The 21,781-nt window shown below is 46.3% G+C and overlaps 1 protein-coding gene across 3 annotated transcripts in view; it reads left to right on the forward strand.

Annotated features, from left to right (window-relative positions):
- The first annotated feature begins 18,382 nt into the window (after positions 1 to 18,382).
- The window catches only part of SYTL5 (synaptotagmin like 5), a 513,325-nt gene continuing 509,926 nt past the window's right edge, over positions 18,383 to 21,781 (forward strand). For all 3 annotated transcript variants that reach the window (XM_063955564.1, XM_063955566.1, XM_063955567.1), the window contains exon 1: positions 18,383 to 18,495. The gene's annotated coding sequence lies outside the window, so the exon portion shown is untranslated. The remainder of the gene's footprint in view (positions 18,496 to 21,781) is intronic.

A 21,781-nucleotide genomic window follows, 5' to 3' on the forward strand; every position in this document is an offset into this window, starting at 1 on the left:
TTCCTGTGTCCTACCCAGGTATTTATCCGGGTAGGATTCACGGGTCACTTGATCCGGGTTTTTGCGGGGGGGGACCCTTTTCCACTTGCAAAAAACACGGGTAAATGCGCCTCCCCGTACATTTACACATGTTTTTTGAGCTAGTGGAAAAGGGGTATAAGCAGAGCATGGGGTCTGGTGCAGTGCAAAGCAGCACAAAGATAACGTGATTCTAGAGGGCCAAGCAGAAGACTAATACGCAAAGCCAAAGTCATGGCTGGCTGCAAAGGTTCATAAGTGATAGAGAAATCCATGGGGCTGGTGGTAATAGTGAGAGAAGCCAGCATAGAGTCTGAGGTCAGCTACAGTAGTTCAGGCAGCAGAAGTAACAAATGCCAGGAGATGCATAGGGAATGATTTCCTGGCATGTAATTTTAAAAAGGTCATCAGATCTGTTATAGTCCCACCTAATAATGTAATTTCACCTAGGAGCAGCTGTTAAAAGAAGTGTAGGTGAAAGACTTATACAATTTGTGAGGTGTGGAAAGAGGAAAGCTTCTGTAGTGTATGGGTATGGTATCGGAATCCTGGAGCTTGAGATGCCGTCAGTCAGAATACCGACAGTGGCATCCTGACACGCAGGATCCTGGAAGCTTACGACATAACTACTTGGGAGGATTTGAAAGGCATACAGTAGGTTGCTAATGACAGTCAAACTTAAGTACCTGCTTTAAAAGTTTGGATCTTACCTCTGTTTCTCCTGGAAATATTTGAAGAAATGTCTGTTGAAGAGTGGGGAGTCCTTTTTTAGAAATGTCATTTTATCATGAAATACAGGAACTGAGGTTTCTTTAGGCAATTGTGTCACCATAGCTTGGTAAAACTCCTAACTAGCCTGAAAAGGAGACGGGTGTATAGCAGGGTTGGCTTGATATGCCGACAGTTGGGATGCTGGCATCAGAATACCGACGCGGCTTCCCGATATTGAGAATCCTGACAAGGGTAGGGAATACTTACCTTTCCCCAATTCCCCCTAACCAACCATTCATGCAGGGTCAAGGGACCCTCAGGCAATAGCTGTAGACGCTCTGGTAACACCGTGGGTGTACCAGTCAGTGTATGTGTTCCCTCCTCTGCCTCTCATACCCAAGGTACTGAGATTGATAAGATGGAGAGGAGTAAGCACTATATTCGTGGCTCCGGATTGGCCAAGAAGGACTTGGTAACCGGAACTTCAAGAGATGCTCACGGAGGATCCGTGGCCTCTACCTCTAAGAAGGGACCTGCTCCAGCAAGGACCCTGTCTGTTCCAAGACTTACCGCGGCTGCGTTTGACGGCATGGCGGTTGAACGCCGGATCCTGAAGGAAAAAAGGCATTCCGGATGAAGTCATCCCTATCCTGATCAAAGCCAGGAAGGATGTAACCGCAAAACATTATCACCGCATTTGGCGAAAATATGTTGCGTGGTGCGAGGCCAGTAAGGCCCGACGGAGGAAATTCAACTGGGTCGATTCCTACATTTCCTGCAAACAGGAGTGTCTATGGGCCTGAAATTTGGGTCCATTAAGGTTCAAATTTCGGCCCTGTCAATTTTCTTCCAAAAAGAACTAGCTTCAGTCCCTGAAGTTCAGACGTTTGTAAAAGGGGTACTGCATATACAGCCTCCTTTTGTGCCTCCAGTGGCACTTTGGGATCTCAATGTAGTTTTTGGGTTCCAAAAGTCACATTGGTTTGTACCACTTAAATCTGTGGAGTTAAAATATCTCACATGGAAAGTGGTCATGCTGTTGGCCCTGGCCTGGGTCAGGCGCGTGTCAGAATTGGCGGCTTTATCCTGTAAAAGCCCTTATCTGATTTTCCATTCGGACAGGGCGGAATTGAGGACTCGTCCTCAGTTTCTCCCTAAGGTGGTTTCAGCGTTTCACCTGAACCAACCTATTGTGGTGCCTGCGGCTACTAGGGACTTGGAGGACTCCAAGTTGCTAGACGTTGTCAGGGCCCTGAAAATATTTGTTTCCAGGACGGCTGGAGTCAGGAAATCTGACTCGCTGTTTATCCTGTATGCACCCAACAAGCTGGGTGCTCCTGCTTCTAAGCAGACTATTGCTCGTTGGATTTGTAGTACAATTCAGCTTGCACATTCTGTGGCAGGCCTGCCACAGCCAAAAATCTGTAAATGCCCACTCCACAAGGAAGGTGGGCTCATCTTGGGCGGCTGCCCGAGGGGTCTTGGCTTTACAACTTTGCCGAGCAGCTACTTGGTCAGGAGCAAATACGTTTGTAAAATTCTACAAAATTGATACCCTGGCTGAGGAGGACCTGGAGTTCTCTCATTTGGTGCTGCAGAGTCATCCGCACTCTCCCGCCCGTTTGGGAGCTTTGGTATAATCCCCATGGTCCTTACGGAGTCCCCAGCATCCACTTAGGACGTTAGAGAAAATAAGAATTTACTTACCGATAATTCTATTTCTCGTAGTCCGTAGTGGATGCTGGGCGCCCATCCCAAGTGCGGATTGTCTGCAATACTGGTACATAGTTATTGTTACCAAAAAATCGGGTTATTGCTGTAGTGAGCCATCTTTTCTAGAGACTCCTCTGTTATCATGCTGTTAACTGGGTTCAGATCACAAGTTGTACGGTGTGATTGGTGTGGCTGGTATGAGTCTTACCCGGGATTCAAAATCCTTCCTTATTGTGTACGCTCGTCCGGGCACAGTATCCTAACTGAGGCTTGGAGGAGGGTCATGGGGGGAGGAGCCAGTGCACACCAGATAGTCCTAAAGCTTTCTTTAGATGTGCCCAGTCTCCTGCGGAGCCGCTATTCCCCATGGTCCTTACGGAGTCCCCAGCATCCACTACGGACTACGAGAAATAGAATTATCGGTAAGTAAATTCTTATTATCTCCTTCTCATCTGGGAAAACCATTAACTTCACAGCCATCTGGTTTCCCTGGTATGATTTCAAGGAGTCACCTGTGTATCGGTCTTATATAACTACATAGTTCTTCTCCCATTACGTATAATGGGGGTAATTCCAAGTTGATCGCAGCAGGAAATTTTTTAGCAGTTGGGCAAAACCATGTGCACTGCAGGGGGGGCAGATATAACATGTGCAGAAAGAGTTAGATTTGGGTGGGTTATTTTATTTCTGTGCAGGGTAAATACTGGCTGCTTTATTTTTACATTGCAAATTAGATTGCAGATTGAACACACCACACCCAAATCTAACTCTCTCTGCACATGTTATATCTGCCTCCCCTGCAGTGCACATGGTTTTGCCCAACAGCTAAAAAAATTCCTTCTGCGATCAACTTGGAATTACCCCCAATGTGTCTTTCTAGCATGTTTCAGATCTCTAATTGAAAAGGTTCCCCCCCTATCTCCCAAAGGACTCGTCCTTTCTATGCAGACACTCTCACCTGTCCCTACATTTCATAACTTTCCCTTTCTCTTCCTTCCTCTTCTTCCCTCTCTTTCTCTCCTTTCCTATTTTCCTAAGCTGTTTTGTTAGAATGTTCCCCTTTTATATGTTTTGATGTTGAAAAATAAGCAGACAACTTTTTTCCATGCTTTGGGTGCTTTAAACGTTTTATATTGACATATATGATATGCAATGATCTTGTCCCCTTCTTTTGGAAATGTACTGTTGTGATGATTTGTCTGCTGCTTTAATAAAAAACAGTTTAAATAAAAAAGAAGGACTTGCCAGTTCACAACTCAGCGCCAGTGACTAAAATCCCTGTGCATGTAAAATGTCTACAGAGACTTTTAGCGCTTATTACACTGCCAAATTGTATTAATTGAGCACCAATACACTCTGCCCCCCCCCCCCCTCCCTTTTTGTCACCCTGATACTTGTTTCAGAAATGGAGGAGGACCAGCGTTTCTTCCCCTGCAGCCTACCTTGGAGAAAATGTCACTGAGCAGTGTGCTGACTGACTGAGGAGGAAGCCCCGCCCCCATAATGGCGCGTTTCTCCTCAGAATTTTCCACACTAATTTTTATACTGGCGGGGGTAGGACTGTGCCTCAGCATCTTATGTCCCCTTTTAGCCAGTTTTGAGTAGATCTCATGCTGCCCCGGGCGCCCCCCCCCCCCCCCGCGCCCTGCTGTGCCTGTGTAATGGGTAACATGGTGGCGCAGCGTTCCCGCCCGCACCGCGGTACCTTTTAGCCATCACGATGACTGAAGATCCTCTCTTCTGTACACTCACCTGTCTTCTGACTGCTGGCTCTGTAAGGGGGGTGACGGCGTGCTGTGGGAGTGAGCGCATAGCCACAGCTAGTGTTCAGTACCCTTCAGGAGCTAATGGTGTCCTGTCAGCAAGAAGCAGAGCCATGAAACTATTGAGGAAGTTGGTTCCTACTTCTTCCCCTAAGTCCCACGAAGCAGGAAGACTGTTGCCAGCAGCCTCCCTGAAAACAAAAAATCTAACAAAGTCTTTTTTAGTGAAACTCAGTAGAGCTCCACTAGAGTGCGACGAGTCTGCCTGGGCACATTTTCTAAACTGAGGTCTGTAGGAGGGGCATAGAGAGAGGAGCCAGTTCACACTCTGAAAAAGTCTTAAAGTGCCCATGGCTCCTGAGGAACCGTCTGTACCCCATGGTACTGAAGTGGACCCCAGCATCCTCTAGGACGTATGAGAAAGAGAGAGAGAGAGAGAGAGAGAGAGAGAGAGAGAATGAGATTTAGATATATTATAGAGAAACATAAACACTATATAGTAAACATTTACTTACTGTATATCAGGTCATGTTACGAGTTTATTTATGGTAGATTAGTTTACCCCATGTTGTGAACTTTTACCAGATATGATTACTATATAATATAAAACTCTTTGTAACATAGTAGCTATTTAACTTGACATCTAATTAACAGTCCAGCACTTTGATTAGGTTTAGCCATTTTACATGGCTAAATCCAGTGTATTTCGGAGCGATAAACACTCCAATTAAATTGTGCCCCGTGACTTTAGATGGGAGATTAGACATGCATCCGACACAATAAACAATTGAATTCCCCCATAGGGGTAGATACAGCAATGATTAATCTTCTTGTTACATATTCTTAAATGGTGCTCCAACCAATCAACTCCTAATACATGACAGTTGAGAGCTGATTCATTAAAGCACCATTTAACTAGACTATCACTCATTAAATCTGTCCCCTATTGAATATAATTTTTTTAAGCAAATGTAAAAATGTAATGAAATATAGTTTTTTCACAAACAGTGATCATTTTACTATTGTTGACAGAAGTCAAAAGACATTCTATATGAATCCCACCCTTGGGTCTGGAAAAGATGGTGACTGACTAATTACTGTGCCTCCACCCAAGCTGTTTCATATACTATTAGTAGTAGTAGGCAAGCTCGGGACTGCCTAGGTGTTGTTTTATTGAAAGATAATGCTACACATGTCATGTGCTAAAATACCCAAGTATTCACTGTATACATACCTTTAATCACACTCCTTAATGACAATAATAACTCACCAGGTATGGCGTTTTCTCCAGAATGACTTTATACAGTACCATACTAGTGAACTTTAGTACATATATCAGCATGCACCATGAATCCACAGTATAAGCAACATATAGATATGTATGAATACAAGTAATTACTTAGCAAAATATCACCAAGGAAGAGCACACAGTGTAAACATAACCATAGTTACAACATATACTCTTACAATATATATACTATCATATTATGGACTGACCAGGGTAGTCTTAAGTTCTTTGTGCGCAGTTGGGGCGCTATACTGCTGTATAATAATGAGCTTATTTGGTATAAAATAAAGTATATGATTCCCACAGTACTACAGTATATTCCCTTTTTCTAAGATATTTCTATTCTGTAAGGGTTATAATCCTCCCCATCTAGGGAATTGGTCCATCCACAACTGAGTGCCAATTGTCTAAAGGAGGATTTATGTGAATTGAGAGTTTATCCTATACCCATCCAGCAGCGGTTTTTATTCTTTTGTTCACACTTGATATATATCCACACAATATTTTACTGCTCTAGTTAATCAGTACAAGTTTAATTAGTGTGCGGGGCTGTTCGTTTGTAGATCAGCTGCCAGTAAGTGGTGAATTTCTCATTAGACACGTGAGGCACGTGCCTAGGGGTGGCACTTGTTTGGGGGCGGCACTTGGATACTTGTATTGGTGCAGTCAGCCCAAAAAGTACCAGTAACTGCAAAATATTTCCACTCTACTGTACCATATGAGGGCTTCTAACCAATCAATAAAAATAATAAAAACACGCAAGGGGGCAGACATTACCATTGTGCCTAGGGGTGCCCTCACACCTAAATCCGCCCCTGCTGCCAGTCTCTCATTTTACTGCTGAGGCAATTGATAATGGATCTTTGGAGCTCTTAATGCATGTTCCCAGATGCAGAGAATGTAAAAACATATTACGGACAATAGGGCTATCCTATGCACACTACACCTTAGGCTTATACAAGGCAGCCAATGGGGGATTAATAGTCACAAGGCTGTCTCCTACCTTACACCAGCTACCACATGTGTTCCTTCCACTCTCAGATACAGAAGTATAGGCAAGACTGTTGATATTATTTGCAGCTATTTTTCCTCCTCTGTACTCTCCAATTAGAGTATAATGTTTAATGTGCTGAACTTCCCTGATATGGAAGACTGGCCAACTGTATCATATGTATATTAGCCAAGGCTGTATAATTTTCCTTCCTAAATCCCCTTCACTGTATGTGTGTGTCCAGTGCAGTGTACTTTTATAGACCGCTCTGGATGTCCCTTAATGGTGCTTTATTTTACTGTGTCATAGCTGCTTTCTAGTCTCCTTCCTCTCTCTGGGGTAGTATTCAGTATGACAGCTGTTGGGATCCCAGCGCTCAGTATACCGGCACCGGAATCCCGACACCCGGCATACCAACAACCATTCTCCCTCTTGGGGGTCCATTTTGTGGACTGTCCCGCTGTCCCATCCACAGGCTGCAGTGTCCCGCGGTGGTGGTGGTTGTGGGGAGGGTAGTTGGGAGGCTTCCGTCACTCGCTGCTCTGCTATAGAGCAGTGGTGAATAGACACGGCGTCTATTCACAGAGACGAGAGGGACTAGGGGCATGCCAGCAGCTCACAGAGCGCTGGCCATGCCCCCAGTGTCAGAAAATGAGGGGCGTGGCTCGCAATTGCGGCATTGCTGAGTAGCCATGCCCTTTCGAGACACCACACCCCCTTTTCATGCAGCGTACAGCTTTGCAGCACAGAAGTCCCACATCCACCTTTATGAATGTTGGGAGATATTGGATAGGGACTTCTTTGAAGTGGTCTGGCAGAAAGAAGGATCTTGGCGGCCCCTTCAGTGGTGACAGGCAGCTACTGACAAGTCCTCCCCTGGCAATGACACTCTGGAAATGTGCTACAGATGTTACACACCCACATATAATGGTGACACATTGGGGAGCTGGAGCTAATGGTGCATGTGACGCTCTTGAATAAGAAACAGGAAGCACAGCACTTCTTTCCCTGACAGGACAAATCACTCCAGGATATATCGCTCTGCCCCTCTCTCCACCTGTCACCAATGTCTGTCAAACTGTACAGTTCTGTATATGTGCAGTGTACAGCACTAAAGTCCACTGCCACCAATGCAATAAAAGCAATAGGGGTACACACATCTCATCACAATAGACCTTAAATAATACATTTACATACAATAGACCTTAAATAATACATAAGAAACAGATACATTGCAGCAGACAGGCTGTACATCATATTAAATTCAACTTGTTACAATGTTGCTACATGTCTGCTTACCATCAGAATATTATGCATGTAAAACATGCATGTTTAGCCTGCCCACTGCAATGTATCTGTTTGTTATATTGTTATGACACAGGGGTGATTACCATGCCCAGAGGAGGTCCCAGGACGCCGATGCAGCTGTGCTTTGTTGACGTCAGTGGGTCTCCGTTTTGCAGCTGTGGTGTGGTGCTGGGTGGTATTAAGGTATGTCTTTTTGTTATGCAAGTTGTCTTGATAAAGGGGTTTCAGCCCCGAAAAGTTGAAGCTGCAATTTGCATTTGTTTATTTAATTCCTTGAGTGCTGGACACCTCATCTGTATATATATATATATATATATATATATATACAGAGAGAGAGAGAGAGAGAGAAACAAGATGGCCGGCACTCCGTTAATAATAATAATAATAATAATAATAATAATATGTGACCCGGTGCCCTTCTGAAGAAATTGCACAGTAGAGGTAGAAAGGTGGAATGGCACTCATGGGTCTTCAAAGATTATGTAAGGATAGAAAAAATTGCTCTTTTGATCAAAAGAAGATTAGTGGTGAAAAGTGGTGAAAAGTGGGCCATGCACTATTCATTTACCCAAGGCTGGTCCCAGGTCTCCTAGCACCATGTGCTGGAATTTTTGGAGCACCATCCTAAATGTCCATAATGGATTCCATCAAGCAAATAAAATATGTCCCCCTCAGGAAAAAACACACACACATTACCCCCCACAAGAAACACACACACATATTGTCCCCAGTAGTGGCTCTTGCCACTGGCAAGCAGGACTTTTGCCCGGGGCGCCGCCTTTCGGAGGGCGCCATCCGGAGGGTACCGTACCGTGGCAAGATCCGCTACTGTTGCCCCCGCCGCTGTGCCCTCCGCTGTGACCCCCGCTCTGAAGGGAACCATATGCTATGCGTCTAGTTTCCCTTCGCGGAGAGGACCTTTGCTGTGCGGTGCGCGATGACGTCATCGCGCACCGCACAGCATTGTGGCACAGACACTAGGGGTCATAATTGACCTCTAGTGTCTATGCTGATCCGAGGAGAGGAGCGGCGCCAGCGGCTGTCTGCAGCGGTCTGGATCAAGAACAGGGATAGTAAGTATACTTTTTTTTTTTAATTCTCTTCCAGCGGCGCTAAAGAGGGCACAAATGGGGGCGTAACTGACCAAGCCCCTGTGTGAAGCCACGCCCCTATAGTTTTGCCCGGGGCGCAACAACAGCAAGAACCGGCCCTGATTGTCCCCCTCAGGGAAAAAACACATTGACAGAAGACTAAAGGTGCCCATACACCTAAAGATTTATTTTCCAATCTAGCTGGTTGGAACGAAAATCTGGTAATGGAGCAAATTACATGGATGGGATCAAATGACAGTTGACTATTTCAAATGGTCAACTGGCATTTGCTCCCATCCATTACCAGATTTTCCAAAAATCAAAACCAAAACACAAAGTTAATACAGATACAAAACTAAAATAGAGGAGTCGGAGCACATCTCAAGTAAGTAGATATCTGATATGTTCAACATTGACATTCTATCATGTGTTCATTTAGGAAGAGATTTATAAATGTATAAAACCTTGGAGAGAAATACATCAAGCATTGCATTTTACATGTGATATAATCCGCCACTGATCACAAGCATAGAGGCAATTAGTAATGCCGCCTGCTTCTACAATTGCAAGTAAAATCACAAAGAAGAGCTCTCCCGATAAGAGCGTGTGCTCAAGCCGTGGGGGACGCTGTAGCTGGTGTTACCTATTGGGTCCAAGCTCTTGAAAGTTTTGCTTTCTGGAGCTTGGTGCATATGGGGACGCAGTCAGACCTCAGAAAACTGCATTTTCTGTGGTTTGACCGCATTATTGATAGTGATGTGCACCGGACATTTTTCGGTTTTGTGTTTTGGTTTTGGATTCGGTTCCGCGGCCGTGTTTTGGATTCGGACGCGTTTTGGCAAAACCTCACCGAAATGTTTTTGTCGGATTCGGGTGTGTTTTGGATTCGGGTGTTTTTTTTTAAAAACCCTAAAAAACAGCTTAAATCATAGAATTTGGGGGTCATTTTGATCCCATAGTATTATTAACCTCAATAACCATAATTTCCACTAATTTCCAGTCTATTCTGAACACCTCACACCTCACAATATTATTTTTAGTCCTAAAATTTGCACCGAGGTCGCTGAATGACTAAGCGGCCGACACAAACACCTGGCCCATCTAGGAGTGGCACTGCAGTGTCAGGCAGGATGGCACTTCAAAAAAATAGTCCCCAAACAGCACATGATGCAAAGAAAAAAAGAGGCGCACCAAGGTCGCTGTGTGACTAAGCTAAGCGACACAAGTGGCCGACACAAACACCTGGCCCATCTGGAGTGGCACTGCAGTGTCAGACAGGATGGCACTTCAAAAAAATTGTCCCCAAACAGCACATGATGCAAAGAAAAATGAAAGAAAAAAGAGGTGCAAGATGGAATTGTCCTTGGGCCCTCCCACCCACCCTTATGTTGTATAAACAGGACATGCACACTTTAACGAACCCATCATTTCAGCGACAGGGTCTGCCACTCGACTGTGACTGAAATGACTGTTTGGTTTGGGCCATAACCAAAAAAGAAGCAATCAATCTCTCCTTGCACAAACTGGCTCTACAGAGGCAAGATGTCCTCCTCCTCCTCATCATCCTCCGATTCCTCACCCCTTTCACTGTGTACATCCCCCTCCTCACAGATTATTAATTCATCCTCACTGGAATCCACCATCTCAGATCCCTGTGTACTTTCTGGAGGCAATTGCTGGTGAATGTCTCCACGGAGGAATTGATTATAATTCATTTTGATGAACATCATCTTCTCCACACTTTCTGGAAGTAACCTCGTACGCCGATTGCTGACAAGGTGAGCGGCTGCACTAAACACTCTTTCGGAGTACACACTGGAGGGAGGGCAACTTAGGTAGAATAAAGCCAGTTTGTGCAAGGGCCTCCAAATTGCCTCTTTTTCCTGCCAGTATACGTACGGACTGTCTGACGTGCCTACTTGGATGCGGTCACTCATATAATCCTCCACCATTCTTTCAATGGTGAGAGAATCATATGCAGTGACAGTAGACGACATATCAGTAATCGTTGGCAGGTCCTTCAGTCCGGACCAGATGTCAGCACTCGCTCCAGACTGCCCTGCATCACCGCCAGCGGGTGGGCTCGGAATTCTTAGCCTTTTCCTCGCACCCCCAGTTGCGGGAGAATGTGAAGGAGGAGATGTTGACGGGTCACGTTCCGCTTGACTTGACAATTTTCTCACCAGCAGGTCTTTGAACCTCTGCAGACTTGTGTCTGCCGGAAAGAGAGATACAACGTAGGTTTTAAATCTAGGATCGAGCACGGTGGCCAAAATGTAGTGCTCTGATTTCATCAGATTGACCACCCGTGAATCCTGGTTAAGCGAATTAAGGGCTCCATCCACAAGTCCCACATGCCTAGCGGAATCGCTCTGTTTTAGCTCCTCCTTCAATGTCTCCAGCTTCTTCTGCAAAAGCCTGATGAGGGGAATGACCTGACTCAGGCTGGCAGTGTCTGAACTGACTTCACGTGGGGCAAGTTCAAAGGGTTGCAGAACCTTGCACAACGTTGAAATCATTCTCCACTGCGCTTGAGTCAGGTGCATTCCCCCTCCTTTGCCTATATCGTGGGCAGATGTATAGGCTTGAATTGCCTTTTGCTGCTCCTCCATCCTCTGAAGCATATAGAGCAGGGGTGGGCAATTATTTCAGCTGAGGGGCCACTTGACATTTCCTGTCAGTATCCGAGGGCCACATACAAAATAGCAGCTCGCCCCACTTGCCAAAAATATAGGGACGTGGCTTCATGTGGAAGAAGTGTGGGCAAAAAAATAATACAGATTCATATTAGGCTGCACAATAGTCTCCATTATTCAAATTGCGCCACACAGCGCCACTTACACACATTACACCAGGTAGAGCCCCTTTTACACACATTACGGCAGGTAGAGAGCCTTTTTACACATTAACATTTTATTTAGGATAATTATTGTGCAGCAAGCAAATTATCCAGTGTCTTATGGCCCCTGGGGAAAGGTGTGACACGGGGACAGAACACGGGGGGTGTGACACAGTGACAGAACACGGTGGGGGTGACACGGTGACAGAACATGGGGGGGTGACACGGTGACAGAACACGGGGAGAGGGGTTAAAGTGACAGAACACGGGTGTGTGACACGGTGACAGAACACGGTGGGGGTGACACGGTGAGAGAACACGGGGAGGGGGGTGGTGACAGTGATAGAACACGGGTGTGTGACACAGTGACAGAAAACGGTGAGGGTGACACAGTGACAGAACACGGGGAGGGGGGGGTGACAGTGACAGAACACGGATGTGTGACACGGTGACAGAACACGGGGGGTGTGACACAGTGAAAGAACACGGGGAGGGGGGGTGACAGTGACAGAACATGGTGGGGGTGACACGGTGACAGAACACGGGGAGGGGGGTGACAGTGACAGAACATGGGGGGTGTGACACAGTGACAGAACATGGTGGGGGTGACAGTGACAGAACATGGATGTGTGACACGGTGACAGAACACGGGGGGTGTGACACAGTGAAAGAACACGGGGAGGGGGGGAGGTGACAGAACACGGTGGGGGTGACAGTGACAGAACACGTGGGGGTGACATGGTGACAGAACATGGTGGGGTTGACAGCGACAGAACACGGGGAGGTGACACAGTGACAGAACACGGGGGGGGTGACACAGTGACAGAACACGGGGAGGTGACACAGTGACAGAACACGGGGGGTGTGACACAGTGACAGAACACGGGGTGTGTGACACAGTGACAGAACACGGGGTGTGTGACACGGTGACAGAACACGAGGGGGGTGACACAGTGACAGAACACGGGGGGTGTGACATAGTGGCAGAACACGGGGAGGTGACACAGTGACAGAACACGGGGAGGTGACACAGTGACAGAACACGTGGAGGTGACACAGTGACAGAACACGGGGGGGGTGACATAGTGACAGAACACGGGGGGGTGACAGTGACAGAACACGGGGGGGGTGACACAGTGACAGAACACGGGGGGTGACATAGTGACAGAACATGGGGGTGACATGGTGACAGAACACGGGGGGTGTGATATAGTGACAGAACACGGGGGGTGTGACATAGTGACAGAACACGGGGGGGTGACATAGTGACAGAACACGGGGGGTGTGACATAGTGACAGAACACAGGGGGGGTGACAGTGACAGAACACGGGGGTGTGACACAGTGACAGAACACGGGGGGAGGGGGGTGACACAGTGACAGAACACGGGGACGACGACATAGTGACAGAACATGGGGGTGACATGGTGACAGAACACAGGAGGGGATGGTACAGCGAGAGCTAAAGATCTCTCCCCCAAACCTAAAAACAGTCTGACGCCACTGCCCGCACACACAAATATATGCACGCACACACACACTCTCTCTCACACACACGCACACACACACACTTTCTTTCACTTTTCCCATTTACTTACTGATCTGGCTGGCAGTGGCAGGAAGGATGGATCTGTAGCAGTCTGCCTCTTGTCCCGTGTAGCTCCGCCCCCTGAGGTCCCGTGTAGCCCCGCCCCCCTTTCGGCTGAACACAGCCGTTGTCACTGGGGACTCTGGAGGAGGCTGCTACAACGCAGCAGCAGGGGAGAGAGGCGCCGCTGGCAGCTTGGAGGTACTGCAGTGCAGAGCAATGACAAGCAGCTCAGCCGGTCGGCCGCTTGTCATTGCTCGCTGGTGGGAGGCAGTGGGCCGGGCAGGATCGGTTTGCGGGCCGCATCCGGCCCGCGGGCCGTATTTTGCCCACCCTAATATAGAGGGTTGAATTCCACCTCGTTACCACCTCTTGCTTCAGATGATGGCAGGGCAGGCTCAGGATTGTTTGGTGGTGCTCCAGTCTTCTGTACGCGGTGGCTGAATGCCGAAAGTGGCCCGCAATTCTTCGGGCCACCGACAGCATCTCTTGCACGCCCCTGTCGTTTTTTAAATAATTCTGCACCACCAAATTCAAGGTATGTGCAAAACATGGGACGTGCTGGAATTTGCCCAGATGTAATGCACGCACAATATTGCTGGCGTTGTCCGATGTCACAAATCCCCAGGAGAGTCCAATTGGGGTAAGCCATTCTGCGATGATCTTCCTCAGTTTCCGTAAGAGGTTGTCAGCTGTGTGCCTCTTCTGGAAAGCGGTGATACAAAGCGTAGCCTGCCTAGGAACGAGTTGGCGTTTCCGAGATGCTGCTACTGGTGCCGCCGCTGCTGTTCTTGCTGCGGGAGGCAATACATCTACCCAGTGGGCTGTCACAGTCATATAGTCCTGAGTCTGCCCTGCTCCACTTGTCCACATGTCCGTGGTTAAGTGGACATTGGGTACAACTGCATTTTTTAGGACACTGGTGACTCTTTTTCTGAGGTCCGTGTACATTTTCGGTATCGCCTGCCTAGAGAAATGGAACCTAGATGGTATTTGGTACCGGGGACACAGTACCTCAATCAAGTCTCTAGTTGCCTCTGCATTAACGGTGGATACCGGAACCACGTTTCTCACCGCCAAGGCCTGCGTTATCTGCTTTGCAGCAGGATGACTGCTGTGATATTTCATCTTCCTCGCAAAGGACTGTTGGACAGTCAATTGCTTACTGGAAGTAGTACAAGTGGTCTTCCGACTTCCCCTCTCGGATGACGATCGACTCCCAGCAGCAACAACAGCAGCGCCAGCAGCAGTAGGCGTTACACTCAAGGATGCATCGGAGGAATCCCAGGCAGGAGAGGACTCGTCAGACTTGCCAGTGACATGGCCTGCAGGACTATTGGCTTTCCTGGGTAAGGAGGAAACTGACACTGAGGGAGTTGGTGGTGTGGTTTGCAGGAGCTTGGTTACAAGAGGAAGGGATTTAGTGGTCAGTGGACTGCTTCCGCTGTCATCCAAAGTTTTTGAACTTGTCACTGACTTATGATGAATGCGCTGCAGGTGACGTATAAGGGAGGATGTTCCGAGGTGGTTAACGTCCTTACCCCTACTTATTACAGCTTGACAAAGGCAACACATGGCTTGACACCTGTTGTCCGCATTTGTGTTGAAATAATTCCACACCGAAGAGCTGATTTTTTTTGTATTTTGACCAGGCATGTCAATGGCCATGTTCGTCCCACGGACAACAGGTGTCTCCCCGGGTGCCTGACTTAAACAAACCACCTCACCATCAGAATCCTCCTTGTCAATTTCCTCCCCAGCGCCAGCAATACCCATATCCTCATCCTGGTGTACTTCAACAGTGACATCTTCAATTTGACTATCAGGAACTGGACTGTGGGTGCTCCTTCCAGCACTTGCAGGGGGCGTGCAAATGGTGGAAGGTGCAAGCTCTTCCCGTCCAGTGTTGGGAAGGTCAGGCATCGCAACCGACACAATTGGACTCTCCTTGGGGATTTGTGATTTAGAAGAACGCACAGTTCTTTTCTGTGCTTTTGCCAGCTTAAGTTTTTTCATTTTTCTAGCGAGAGATTGAGTGCTTCCATCCTCATGTGAATCTGAACCACTAGCCATGAACATAGGCCAGGGCCTCAGCCGTTCCTTGCCACTCCGTGTCGTAAATGGCATATTGGCAAGTTTACGCTTCTCATCAGACGCTTTCAATTTAGATTTTTGGGTCATTTTACTGAACTTTTGTTTTTTGGATTTTACATGCTCTCTACTATGACATTGGGCATCGGCCTTGGCAGACGACGTTGATGGCATTTCATCGTCTCGGCCATGACTAGTGGCAGCAGCTTCAGCACGAGGTGGAAGTGGATCTTGATCTTTCCCTATTTTAACCTCCACATTTTTGTTCTCCATTTTTTAATGTGTGGAATTATATGCCAGTATCAATAGCAATGGCCTACTACTATATATACTGCGCACAACTAAAATGCACCACAGGTATAGAATGTAGATGGATAGTATACTAAATGACGACACAGAGGTAGGTACAGCAGTGGCCTTCCGTACCGTACTGCTATATATACTGGTGGTCACTGTGTCAGCAAACTGCAAAACTAAAATGCACCACAGGTATAGAATTAGAATGTAGATGGATAGTATACTTAATGACGACACAGAGGTAGGTACAGCAGTGGCCTTCCATACCGTACTGCTGGTGGTCACTGTGTCAGCAAACTGCAAAACTAAAATGCACCACAGGTATAGAATGTAGATGGATAGTATACTTAATGACGACACAGAGGTAGGTACAGCAGTGGCCTTCCGTACCGTACTGATATATATACTGGTGGTCACTGTGTCAGCAAACTGCAAAACTAAAATGCACCACAGGTATAGAATGTAGATGGATAGTATACTTAATGACGACACAGAGGTAGGTACAGCAGTGGCCTTCCGTACCGTACTGCTATATATACTGGTGGTCACTGTATCAGCAAACTGCAAAACTAAAATGCACCACAGGTATCGAATGTAGATGGATAGTATACTTAATGACGACACAGAGGTAGGTACAGCAGTGGCCTTCCGTACCGTACTGCTATATATACTGGTGGTCACTGTGTCAGCAAACTGCAAAACTAAAATGCACCACAGGTATAGAATGTAGATGGATAGTATACTTAATGACGACACAGAGGTAGGTACAGCAGTGGCCTTCCGTACCGTACTGCTATATATACTGGTGGTCACTGTGTCAGCAAACTGCAAAACTAAAATGCACCACAGGTATAGAATGTAGATGGATAGTATACTTGACGACACAGAGGTAGGTAGAGCAGTGGCCTTCCGTACCGTACTGCTATATATACTGGTGGTCACTGTGTCAGCAAACTGCAAAACTAAAATGCACCACAGGTATAGAATGTAGATGGATAGTATACTTAATGACGACACAGAGGTAGGTACAGCAGTGGCCTTCCGTACCGTACTGCTATATATACTGGTGGTCACTGTGTCAGCAAACTGCAAAACTAAAATGCACCACAGGTATAGAATTAGAATGTAGATGGATAGTATACTTAATGACGACACAGAGGTAGGTACAGCAGTGGCCTTCCATACCGTACTGCTGGTGGTCACTGTGTCAGCAAACTGCAAAACTAAAATGCACCACAGGTATAGAATTAGAATGTAGATGGATAGTATACTTAATGACGACACAGAGGTAGGTACAGCAGTGGCCTTCCGTACCGTACTGCTATATATACTGGTGGTCACTGTGTCAGCAAACTGCAAAACTAAAATGCACCACAGGTATAGAATGTAGATGGATAGTATACTTAATGACGACACAGAGGTAGGTACAGCAGTGGCCTTCCGTACCGTACCGCTATATGTACTGGTGGTCACTGTGTCAGCAAACTGCAAAACTAAAATGCACCACAGGTATAGAATTAGAATGTAGATGGATAGTATACTTAATGACGACACAGAGGTAGGTACAGCAGTGGCCTTCCGTACCGTACTGCTATATATACTGGTGGTCACTGTGTCAGCAAAACTCTGCACTGTACTCCTACTATATAATATTATACTGGTGGTCCCGACTCCCCAGTCCCCACAATAAAGCAGCACACTGAGCACAGATATGGAGTGTTTTTCAGGCAGACAACGTATACTGGTGGTCACTGTCAGCAAAACTCTGCACTGTACTCCTGCTATATAATACAGCTGCTCCCCAGTCCCCACAATTAAGCAGTGTGAGCACAGATATATGCAGCACACTGAGCACAGATATGGAGTGTTTTTTTCAGGCAGAGAACGGATAAAACTGGTGGTCACTGTTCAGCAAAACTCTGCACTGTACTCCTCCTATATTAATATAAAGCTGCTCCCCAGTCCCCACAATGATATAAGCAAGCACAAATATTTGCATCAACTCAACAATGAATAAACGGAGAGGACACCAGCCACGTCCTCTCCCTAACATTTCCAATGCATGAGTGAAAATGGCGGCGACGCGCGGCTGCTTATATAGAATCCGAATCTCGTGAGAATCCGACAGCGGGATGATGACGTTCGGGCGCGCTCGGGTTAACCGAGCCATACGGGAGAATCCGAGTATGGCTCGGACCCGTGTAAAAAGGGTGAAGTTCGGGGGGGGTTCGGTTTCCGAGAAACCGAACCCGCTCATCACTAATTATTGATACATCCCGCCCAAAGTACCAACAAAACAGTTTCTATCATTTTTCAAAATGGCAGCCTGTAAAATGCCAGTTAAAATCTGTACTCATACAGTATCTCTCCTCCATCTCTCCAAGGTTTGATACATCTCCCCCTTAATATTTAATTTATCAATTAAAACATCACACAAAAAAAATGTAGGTTTAACCCACATTGTGTATCTTGTTAGGATATGCAATTCATGCTATTAATAATAAAATAGCGTGACACACAAACACATAGAACTCAGCTTTATATATTAGTAAGCGATGTATTTATAAGAAATATCCCCCTAGATGGCGCAAATACTCTGAGTTAGGTGGATAAAATGGTAGGCAATAAGTATGACGTCTTCTGCTCGGGCTGATCACGGGTCTTGGTTACCCTCAGCTGCCTGCAGCAGCAACAGCATCATCATCAGCAGCAGCAGCAGCAGCAGAGCAGGGATGCGCACACAACCAAACTAAAGGGAATCTACAGTAGCTAATCCCAGACTCACCTGTCATTTACCAGTAAGTGCTTCTCTCCTATACGTAATGACTGTGCATGCTTCTCAGATATGTGCCCTCTGCAAACAATGGGCTTCTTTTATTTTGGACCTCTCTCTTTCATTGAGTGTGACTGTGTGAGATCCCTGACCCTTGCACATTCAGTATACCGTAGTAATGTAACAAAATGTTAGCTAATAATTACTGTATTAGGCGTCTGCTGCCAGGTTCATAGCAATCATATCCTGCGTAGTGAAATACTTACAATCTACAGTATAATCATCTGTATGTCATGCTTCTGGCAAATTGAGCATAAAAGAGATTAGCAGGTCAACTGCATGGCCCGTTCAGCCCCACTTCAGTGCCATGGTGTAAATGGCATTTCATTCGAGCAAAATGTATTCAGTAAGCAATGTTCAGTATCTGGGAGAAAAATGTCCATTTGCTATTAGTGCTCATGAACTTCTGATCAGTTCTGCTGATCGCATGAAAGTTTGATTTCTGTTCAGTGACACCTACTGTATTCTCAGCTGTTCACTTATGTAAGCCTTTGGTGTTTCTCTGCAATGTTTCCTTGTTAGCAAATGGCCCATTCTGATCATCACAACTGCAGAATGAGCCAGTATAGTATGTATTAAATATTTGATATCTGTTCTCAGGTAAACAGATGTGTACTATTAGTATACAGTATTAACAATAATTTTTGCATGCGTAATACACATACATGATTGAACTAGTCTTTTTTTACATTTGTATACTTTACAGTTACAGTAGCTTGCAGTATGCTTGTTCTACAGAACGTCCTACATTTTCCCTATGCCATTTATGCTATATAGCAAAATACATATCTATTCAAGTACCAGATATTGGTTAAATCACTGATACTGTACCTCCATTATTATGGTCAACTTTATCATTTAAAGCAGGGGCAGCTATGCGTTTCTCCAGCTATTGTGGAACTACACATCCCAGCATCACCTGCCACAGTTTTATCATGCCATAATAGCAAAACTGTGAAATAAGGGCTGAATGTAATTAGCCTGTGTCATAAAACTGACTGTTATGGGTAACGCCCCAGAATGCTAGAAGCAGAACTGTGACAGTGTACTACTGTTACTCCCATAGAAGACACTAATACCCCTTTTCCACCTACGAGCACAGGTCGCAGCCGGGAGCCTGACAGGGGTGCTACCCGGCTGTGGCCCGTGCTCAGCCCCCTTTTCCATTGCTCTCACCAACCCGGCATATTGCCGGGTTGGTGACGCTGCTAGTGACGCGGCAGGGGCGGCGCTGGGAGATCACATGATCTCCCAGCGCCGCCCTTCCATACAGTGTAAACGGGAGCCGTGTCGCATCGACGCGGATTCCGTTTACACTACAACCCTACCCGGATCATTCCTGTGTCCTACCCAGGTATTTATCCGGGTAGGATTCACGGGTCACTTGATCCGGGTTTTTGCGGGGGGGGACCCTTTTCCACTTGCAAAAAACACGGGTAAATGCGCCTCCCCGTACATTTACACATGTTTTTTGAGCTAGTGGAAAAGGGGTATAAGCAGAGCATGGGGTCTGGTGCAGTGCAAAGCAGCACAAAGATAACGTGATTCTAGAGGGCCAAGCAGAAGACTAATACGCAAAGCCAAAGTCATGGCTGGCTGCAAAGGTTCATAAGTGATAGAGAAATCCATGGGGCTGGTGGTAATAGTGAGAGAAGCCAGCATAGAGTCTGAGGTCAGCTACAGTAGTTCAGGCAGCAGAAGTAACAAATGCCAGGAGATGCATAGGGAATGATTTCCTGGCATGTAATTTTAAAAAGGTCATCAGATCTGTTATAGTCCCACCTAATAATGTAATTTCACCTAGGAGCAGCTGTTAAAAGAAGTGTAGGTGAAAGACTTATACAATTTGTGAGGTGTGGAAAGAGGAAAGCTTCTGTAGTGTATGGGTATGGTATCGGAATCCTGGAGCTTGAGATGCCGTCAGTCAGAATACCGACAGTGGCATCCTGACACGCAGGATCCTGGAAGCTTACGACATAACTACTTGGGAGGATTTGAAAGGCATACAGTAGGTTGCTAATGACAGTCAAACTTAAGTACCTGCTTTAAAAGTTTGGATCTTACCTCTGTTTCTCCTGGAAATATTTGAAGAAATGTCTGTTGAAGAGTGGGGAGTCCTTTTTTAGAAATGTCATTTTATCATGAAATACAGGAACTGAGGTTTCTTTAGGCAATTGTGTCACCATAGCTTGGTAAAACTCCTAACTAGCCTGAAAAGGAGACGGGTGTATAGCAGGGTTGGCTTGATATGCCGACAGTTGGGATGCTGGCATCAGAATACCGACGCGGCTTCCCGATATTGAGAATCCTGACAAGGGTAGGGAATACTTACCTTTCCCCAATTCCCCCTAACCAACCATTCATGCAGCCTAAACCTAACGCTCCTCCCCCACATCCTAAACCTAACCTTCCCCAGTTGTGTCTAAACCTAACCCCACCCCTTCCCGCAGCCTAAACCCTAAAAGCCTAGCCCCAATCCTCCCCGGGGGTGCCTAACCTCCCCTCCCTGCAGCCTAAACCTAACTCCGCTTCTCTGCGCAGCCTAACCCTAACCCTACCCCCCGTATCCTAAACCTAACCCCTTCTCCGCAGTTATTCAGGATCCTGGCGGTCGGGATTACGGTGCTGAGAGTTTGGTCCTAGTTGGGATTCCAGGCAGTGTCAGGATTCCAGTGTTGGATACCGTATAGCAGCGGTTCTCAAACTCGGTCCTCAGGACCCCACACAGTTCACGTTTTTCATGTCACCCAGCAGCTGCTCTGTGTATCACCAACTGTCACATTTTAAAAATCTACAGGTGACCTGCAAAACATGAACCGTGTGGGGTCCTGAGGACCGAGTTTGAGAACCTGTGCCGTATAGCATTACTGTATGCAAATTCAGCAAAAGAAAGCAAAGACATCCAAATATCTATTAAGTGGAAAGAAACGGTCACATTGATCTGTGCGTGCTATAGAGTGGACCATGACAACATAATTAGCATAGCTGACGACTAGACTCTTCTGTCTGGCAAAATGTAATTTATTGATTTGATACATAACAAAGATAGTATTAAAGCCTTAACAAAGCAGAAGCTCAACAATAGTCATAAAAATGTATCTCCATAGTCTTTTAGCGATAAATAGAGATTTTAATAATCTTTGGGATGATTGATTTTGGCACGTGTTCTGGTCACACAAGTTGTAACAAAGCAATTCACAGTTTTCTGCCAACTTAGGCCACCAAAAAGTTCCTGCGATTAGTTCTGTAGA

This window comes from Pseudophryne corroboree, chromosome 2, assembly GCF_028390025.1.
Source record: "Pseudophryne corroboree isolate aPseCor3 chromosome 2, aPseCor3.hap2, whole genome shotgun sequence".
In the NCBI taxonomy this organism is placed as follows: Eukaryota; Metazoa; Chordata; class Amphibia; order Anura; family Myobatrachidae; genus Pseudophryne; species Pseudophryne corroboree.